We start from the raw sequence: 6879 nt of genomic DNA, 5'->3' as shown, positions 1-6879 counted from the left end.
AGTCAGCTGCTGCTGCTCCAATACAGTATGAGGTGAGACGGTGAACTGACGTTGAACCGGGCAGTCAGCTGCTGCTGCTCCAATACAGTATGAGGTGAGACGGTGTACTGACGTTGAACCGGGCAGTCAGCTGTTGCTGCTCCAATACAGTATGAGGTGAGACGGTGAAATGACGTTGAACCGGGCAGTCAGCTGCTGCTGCTCCAATACAGTATGAGGTGAGACGGTGAACTGATGTTGAACCGGGCAGTCAGCTGCTGCTGCTCCAATACAGTATGAGGTGAGACGGTGAACTGATGTTGAACCGGGCAGTCAGCTGCTGCTGCTCCAATACAGTATGAGGTGAGACGGTGAACTGATGTTGAACCGGGCAGTCAGCTGCTGCTGCTCCAATACAGTATGAGGTGAGACGGTGAACTGAAGTTGAACCGGGCAGTCAGCTGCCGCTGCTCCAATAAAGTATGAGGTGAGACGGTGAACTGACGTTGAACCGGGCAGTCAGCTGCTGCTGCTCCAATACAGTATGAGGTGAGACGGTGAACTGATGTTGAACCGGGCAGTCAGCTGCTGCTGCTCCAATACAGTATGAGGTGAGACGGTGAACTGACGTTGAACCGGGCAGTCAGCTGCTGCTGCTCCAATACAGTGTGAGGTGAGACGGTGAACTGATGTTGAACCGGGCAGTCAGCTGCTGCTGCTCCAATACAGTATGAGGTGAGACGGTGAACTGACATTGAACCGGGCAGTCAGCTGCTGCTCCAATACAGTGAACTGATGTTGAACTGGGCAGTCAGCTGCTGCTGCTCCAATACAGTACGAGGTGAGACGGTGAACTGACGTTGAACCGGGCAGTCAGCTGCTGCTGCTCCAAAACAGTATGAGGTGAGACGGTGAACTGACGTTGAACCGGGCAGTCAGCTGCTGCTGCTCCAATACAGTGTGAGGTGAGACGGTGAACTGACGTTGAACCGGGCAGTCAGCTGCTGCTGCTCCAATACAGTATGAGGTGAGACGGTGAACTGACGTTGAACCGGGCAGTCAGTTGCTGCTGCTCCAATACAGTATGAGGTGAGACGGTGAACTGACGTTGAACCGGTAGGTCAGCTGCTGCTGCTCCAATACAGTATGAGGTGAGACGGTGAACTCATGTTGAACCGGGCAGTCAGCTGCTGCTGCTCCAATACAGTATGAGGTGAGACGGTGAACTGATTTTGAACCGGGCAGTCAGCTGCTGCTGCTCCAATACAGTATAAGGTGAGACGGTGAACTGATGTCGAACCGGGCAGTCAGCTGCTGCTGCTCCAATACAGTGAATTGATGTTGAACTGGGCAGTCAGCTGCTGCTGCTCCAATACAGTATGAGGTGAGACGGTGAACTGACGTTGAACCGGGCAGTCAGCTGCTGCTGCTCCAATACAGTGTGAGGTGAGACGGTGAACTGATGTTGAACCGGGCAGTCAGCTGCTGCTGCTCCAATACAGTATGAGGTGAGACGGTGAACTGACGTTGAACCGGGCAGTCAGCTGCTGCTGCTCCAATACAGTATGAGGTGAGACGGTGAACTGACGTTGAACCGGGCAGTCAGCTGCTGCTGCTCCAATACAGTATGAGGTGAGACGGTGAACTGACGTTGAACCGGGGAGTCAGCTGCCGCTGCTCCAATACAGTATGAGGTGAGACGGTGAACTGACGTTGAACCGGGCAGTCAGCTGCCGCTGCTCCAATAAAGTATGAGGTGAGACGGTGAACTGACGTTGAACCGGGCAGTCAGCTGCTGCTGCTCCAATACAGTATGAGGTGAGACGGTGAACTGACGTTGAACCGGGCAGTCAGCTGCTGCTGCTCCAATACAGTATGAGGTGAGACGGTGAACTGATGTTGAACCGGGCAGTCAGCTGCTGCTCCAATACAGTGAACTGATGTTGAACTGGGCAGTCAGCTGCTGCTGCTCCAATACAGTACGAGGTGAGACGGTGAACTGACGTTGAACCGGGCAGTCCGCTGCTGCTGCTCCAATACAGTATGAGGTGAGACGGTGAACTGATGTTGAACCGGGCAGTCAGCTGCTGCTGCTCCAATACAGTATGAGGTGAGACGGTGAACTGATGTTGAACTGGGCAGTCAGCTGCTGCTGCTCCAATACAGTATGAGGTGAGACGGTGAACTGATGTTGAACTGGGCAGTCAGCTGCTGCTGCTCCAATACAGTGAACTGATGTTGAACTGGGCAGTCAGCTGCTGCTCCTCCAATACATTAGGAGGTGAGACGGTGAACTGATGTTGAACCGGGCAGTCAGCTGGTGCTGCTCCAATACAGAATGAGGTGAGACGGTGAACTGACGTTGAACCGGCCAGACAGCTGCTGCTGCTCCAATACAGTATGAGGTGAGATGGTGAACTGACGTTGAACCGGGCAGTCAGCTGCTGCTGCTCCAATACAGTATGAGGGGAGACGGTGAACTGACGTTGAACCGGGTAGTCAGCTGCTGCTGCTCCAATACAGTATGAGGTGAGACGGTGAACTGATGTTGAACCGGGCAGTCAGCTGCTGCTGCACCAATACAGTATGAGGTGAGACGGTGAACTGAAGTTGAACCGGGCAGTCAGCTGCTGCTGCTCCAATACAGTATGAGGTGAGACGGTGAACTGACGTTGAACCGGGCAGTCAGCTGCTGCTGCTCCAATACAGTATGAGGTGAGACGGTGTACTGACGTTGAACCGGGCAGTCAGCTGTTGCTGCTCCAATACAGTATGAGGTGAGACGGTGAAATGACGTTGAACCGGGCAGTCAGCTGCTGCTGCTCCAATACAGTATGAGGTGAGACGGTGAACTGATGTTGAACCGGGCAGTCAGCTGCTGCTGCTCCAATACAGTATGAGGTGAGACGGTGAACTGAAGTTGAACCGGGCAGTCAGCTGCCGCTGCTCCAATACAGTATGAGGTGAGACGGTGAACTGACGTTGAACCGGGCAGTCAGCTGCTGCTGCTCCAATACAGTATGAGGTGAGACGGTGAACTGATGTTGAACCGGGCAGTCAGCTGCTGCTGCTCCAATACAGTATGAGGTGAGACGGTGAACTGACGTTGAACCGGGCAGTCAGCTGCTGCTGCTCCAATACAGTATGAGGTGAGACGGTGAACTGACGTTGAACCGGGCAGTCAGCTGCTGCTGCTCCAATACAGTATGAGGTGAGACGGTGAACTGACGTTGAACCGGGCAGTCAGCTGCTGCTGCTCCAATACAGTATGAGGTGAGACGGTGAACTGACGTTGAACCGGGCAGTCAGCTGCTGCTGCTCCAATACAGTATGAGGTGAGACGGTGAACTGATGTTGAACCGGGCAGTCAGCTGCTGCTGCTCCAATACAGTATGAGGTGAGACGGTGAACTGATGTTGAACCGGGCAGTCAGCTGCTGCTGCTCCAATACAGTATGAGGTGAGACGGTGAACTGATGTTGAACCGGGCAGTCAGCTGCTGCTGCTCCAATACAGTATGAGGTGAGACGGTGAACTGACGTTGAACCGGGCAGTCAGCTGCTGCTGCTCCAATACAGTATGAGGTGAGACGGTGAACTGACGTTGAACCGGGCAGTCAGCTGCTGCTGCTCCAATACAGTATGAGGTGAGACGGTGAACTGACGTTGAACCGGGCAGTCAGCTGCTGCTGCTCCAATACAGTATGAGGTGAGACGGTGAACTGACGTTGAACCGGGCAGTCAGCTGCTGCTGCTCCAATACAGTATGAGGTGAGACGGTGAACTGACGTTGAACCGGGCAGTCAGCTGCTGCTGCTCCAATACAGTATGAGGTGAGACGGTGAACTGACGTTGAACCGGGCAGTCAGCTGCTGCTGCTCCAATACAGTATGAGGTGAGACGGTGAACTGACGTTGAACCGGGCAGTCAGCTGCTGCTGCTCCAATACAGTATGAGGTGAGACGGTGAACTGACGTTGAACCGGGCAGTCAGCTGCTGCTGCTCCAATACAGTATGAGGTGAGACGGTGAACTGACGTTGAACCGGGCAGTCAGCTGCTGCTGCTCCAATACAGTATGAGGTGAGACGGTGAACTGATGTTGAACCGGGCAGTCAGCTGCTGCTGCTCCAATACAGTATGAGGTGAGACGGTGAACTGATGTTGAACCGGGCAGTCAGCTGCTGCTGCTCCAATACAGTATGAGGTGAGACGGTGAACTGACGTTGAACCGGGCAGTCAGCTGCTGCTGCTCCAATACAGTATGAGGTGAGACGGTGAACTGACGTTGAACCGGGCAGTCAGCTGCTGCTGCTCCAATACAGTATGAGGTGAGACGGTGAACTGACGTTGAACCGGGCAGTCAGCTGCTGCTGCTCCAATACAGTATGAGGTGAGACGGTGAACTGACGTTGAACCGGGCAGTCAGCTGCTGCTGCTCCAATACAGTATGAGGTGAGACGGTGAACTGACGTTGAACCGGGCAGTCAGCTGCTGCTGCTCCAATACAGTATGAGGTGAGACGGTGAACTGACGTTGAACCGGGCAGTCAGCTGCTGCTGCTCCAATACAGTATGAGGTGAGACGGTGAACTGATGTTGAACCGGGCAGTCAGCTGCTGCTGCTCCAATACAGTATGAGGTGAGACGGTGAACTGACGTTGAACCGGGCAGTCAGCTGCTGCTGCTCCAATACAGTATGAGGTGAGACGGTGAACTGACGTTGAACCGGGCAGTCAGCTGCTGCTGCTCCAATACAGTATGAGGTGAGACGGTGAACTGACGTTGAACCGGGCAGTCAGCTGCTGCTGCTCCAATACAGTATGAGGTGAGACGGTGAACTGACGTTGAACCGGGCAGTCAGCTGCTGCTGCTCCAATACAGTATGAGGTGAGACGGTGAACTGACGTTGAACCGGGCAGTCAGCTGCTGCTGCTCCAATACAGTATGAGGTGAGACGGTGAACTGATGTTGAACCGGGCAGTCAGCTGCTGCTGCTCCAATACAGTATGAGGTGAGACGGTGAACTGATGTTGAACCGGGCAGTCAGCTGCTGCTGCTCCAATACAGTATGAGGTGAGACGGTGAACTGACGTTGAACCGGGCAGTCAGCTGCTGCTGCTCCAATACAGTATGAGGTGAGACGGTGAACTGACGTTGAACCGGGCAGTCAGCTGCTGCTGCTCCAATACAGTATGAGGTGAGACGGTGAACTGACGTTGAACCGGGCAGTCAGCTGCTGCTGCTCCAATACAGTATGAGGTGAGACGGTGAACTGATGTTGAACCGGGCAGTCAGCTGCTGCTGCTCCAATACAGTATGAGGTGAGACGGTGAACTGATGTTGAACCGGGCAGTCAGCTGCTGCTGCTCCAATACAGTATGAGGTGAGACGGTGAACTGACGTTGAACCGGGCAGTCAGCTGCTGCTGCTCCAATACAGTATGAGGTGAGACGGTGAACTGACGTTGAACCGGGCAGTCAGCTGCTGCTGCTCCAATACAGTATGAGGTGAGACGGTGAACTGACGTTGAACCGGGCAGTCAGCTGCTGCTGCTCCAATACAGTATGAGGTGAGACGGTGAACTGATGTTGAACCGGGCAGTCAGCTGCTGCTGCTCCAATACAGTATGAGGTGAGACGGTGAACTGACGTTGAACCGGGCAGTCAGCTGCTGCTGCTCCAATACAGTATGAGGTGAGACGGTGAACTGACGTTGAACCGGGCAGTCAGCTGCTGCTGCTCCAATACAGTATGAGGTGAGACGGTGAACTGATGTTGAACCGGGCAGTCAGCTGCTGCTGCTCCAATACAGTATGAGGTGAGACGGTGAACTGACGTTGAACCGGGCAGTCAGCTGCTGCTGCTCCAATACAGTATGAGGTGAGACGGTGAACTGACGTTGAACCGGGCAGTCAGCTGCTGCTGCTCCAATACAGTATGAGGTGAGACGGTGAACTGATGTTGAACCGGGCAGTCAGCTGCTGCTGCTCCAATACAGTATGAGGTGAGACGGTGAACTGACGTTGAACCGGGCAGTCAGCTGCTGCTGCTCCAATACAGTATGAGGTGAGACGGTGAACTGACGTTGAACCGGGCAGTCAGCTGCTGCTGCTCCAATACAGTATGAGGTGAGACGGTGAACTGACGTTGAACCGGGCAGTCAGCTGCTGCTGCTCCAATACAGTATGAGGTGAGACGGTGAACTGACGTTGAACCGGGCAGTCAGCTGCTGCTGCTCCAATACAGTATGAGGTGAGACGGTGAACTGATGTTGAACCGGGCAGTCAGCTGCTGCTGCTCCAATACAGTATGAGGTGAGACGGTGAACTGACGTTGAACCGGGCAGTCAGCTGCTGCTGCTCCAATACAGTATGAGGTGAGACGGTGAACTGACGTTGAACCGGGCAGTCAGCTGCTGCTGCTCCAATACAGTATGAGGTGAGACGGTGAACTGACGTTGAACCGGGCAGTCAGCTGCTGCTGCTCCAATACAGTATGAGGTGAGACGGTGAACTGACGTTGAACCGGGCAGTCAGCTGCTGCTGCTCCAATACAGTATGAGGTGAGACGGTGAACTGATGTTGAACCGGGCAGTCAGCTGCTGCTGCTCCAATACAGTATGAGGTGAGACGGTGAACTGATGTTGAACCGGGCAGTCAGCTGCTGCTGCTCCAATACAGTATGAGGTGAGACGGTGAACTGATGTTGAACCGGGCAGTCAGCTGCTGCTGCTCCAATACAGTATGAGGTGAGACGGTGAACTGACGTTGAACCGGGCAGTCAGCTGCTGCTGCTCCAATACAGTATGAGGTGAGACGGTGAACTGACGTTGAACCGGGCAGTCAGCTGCTGCTGCTCCAATACAGTATGAGGTGAGACGGTGAACTGACGTTGAACCGGGCA

This window comes from Salmo salar, chromosome 02 (genome assembly GCF_965601325.2).
Source record: "Salmo salar chromosome 02, fSalSal1, whole genome shotgun sequence".
Taxonomy (NCBI): Eukaryota; Metazoa; Chordata; class Actinopteri; order Salmoniformes; family Salmonidae; genus Salmo; species Salmo salar.
The sequence above is the reverse complement of the archived record's forward strand: the minus strand, read 5'-3'. Positions refer to the sequence as shown.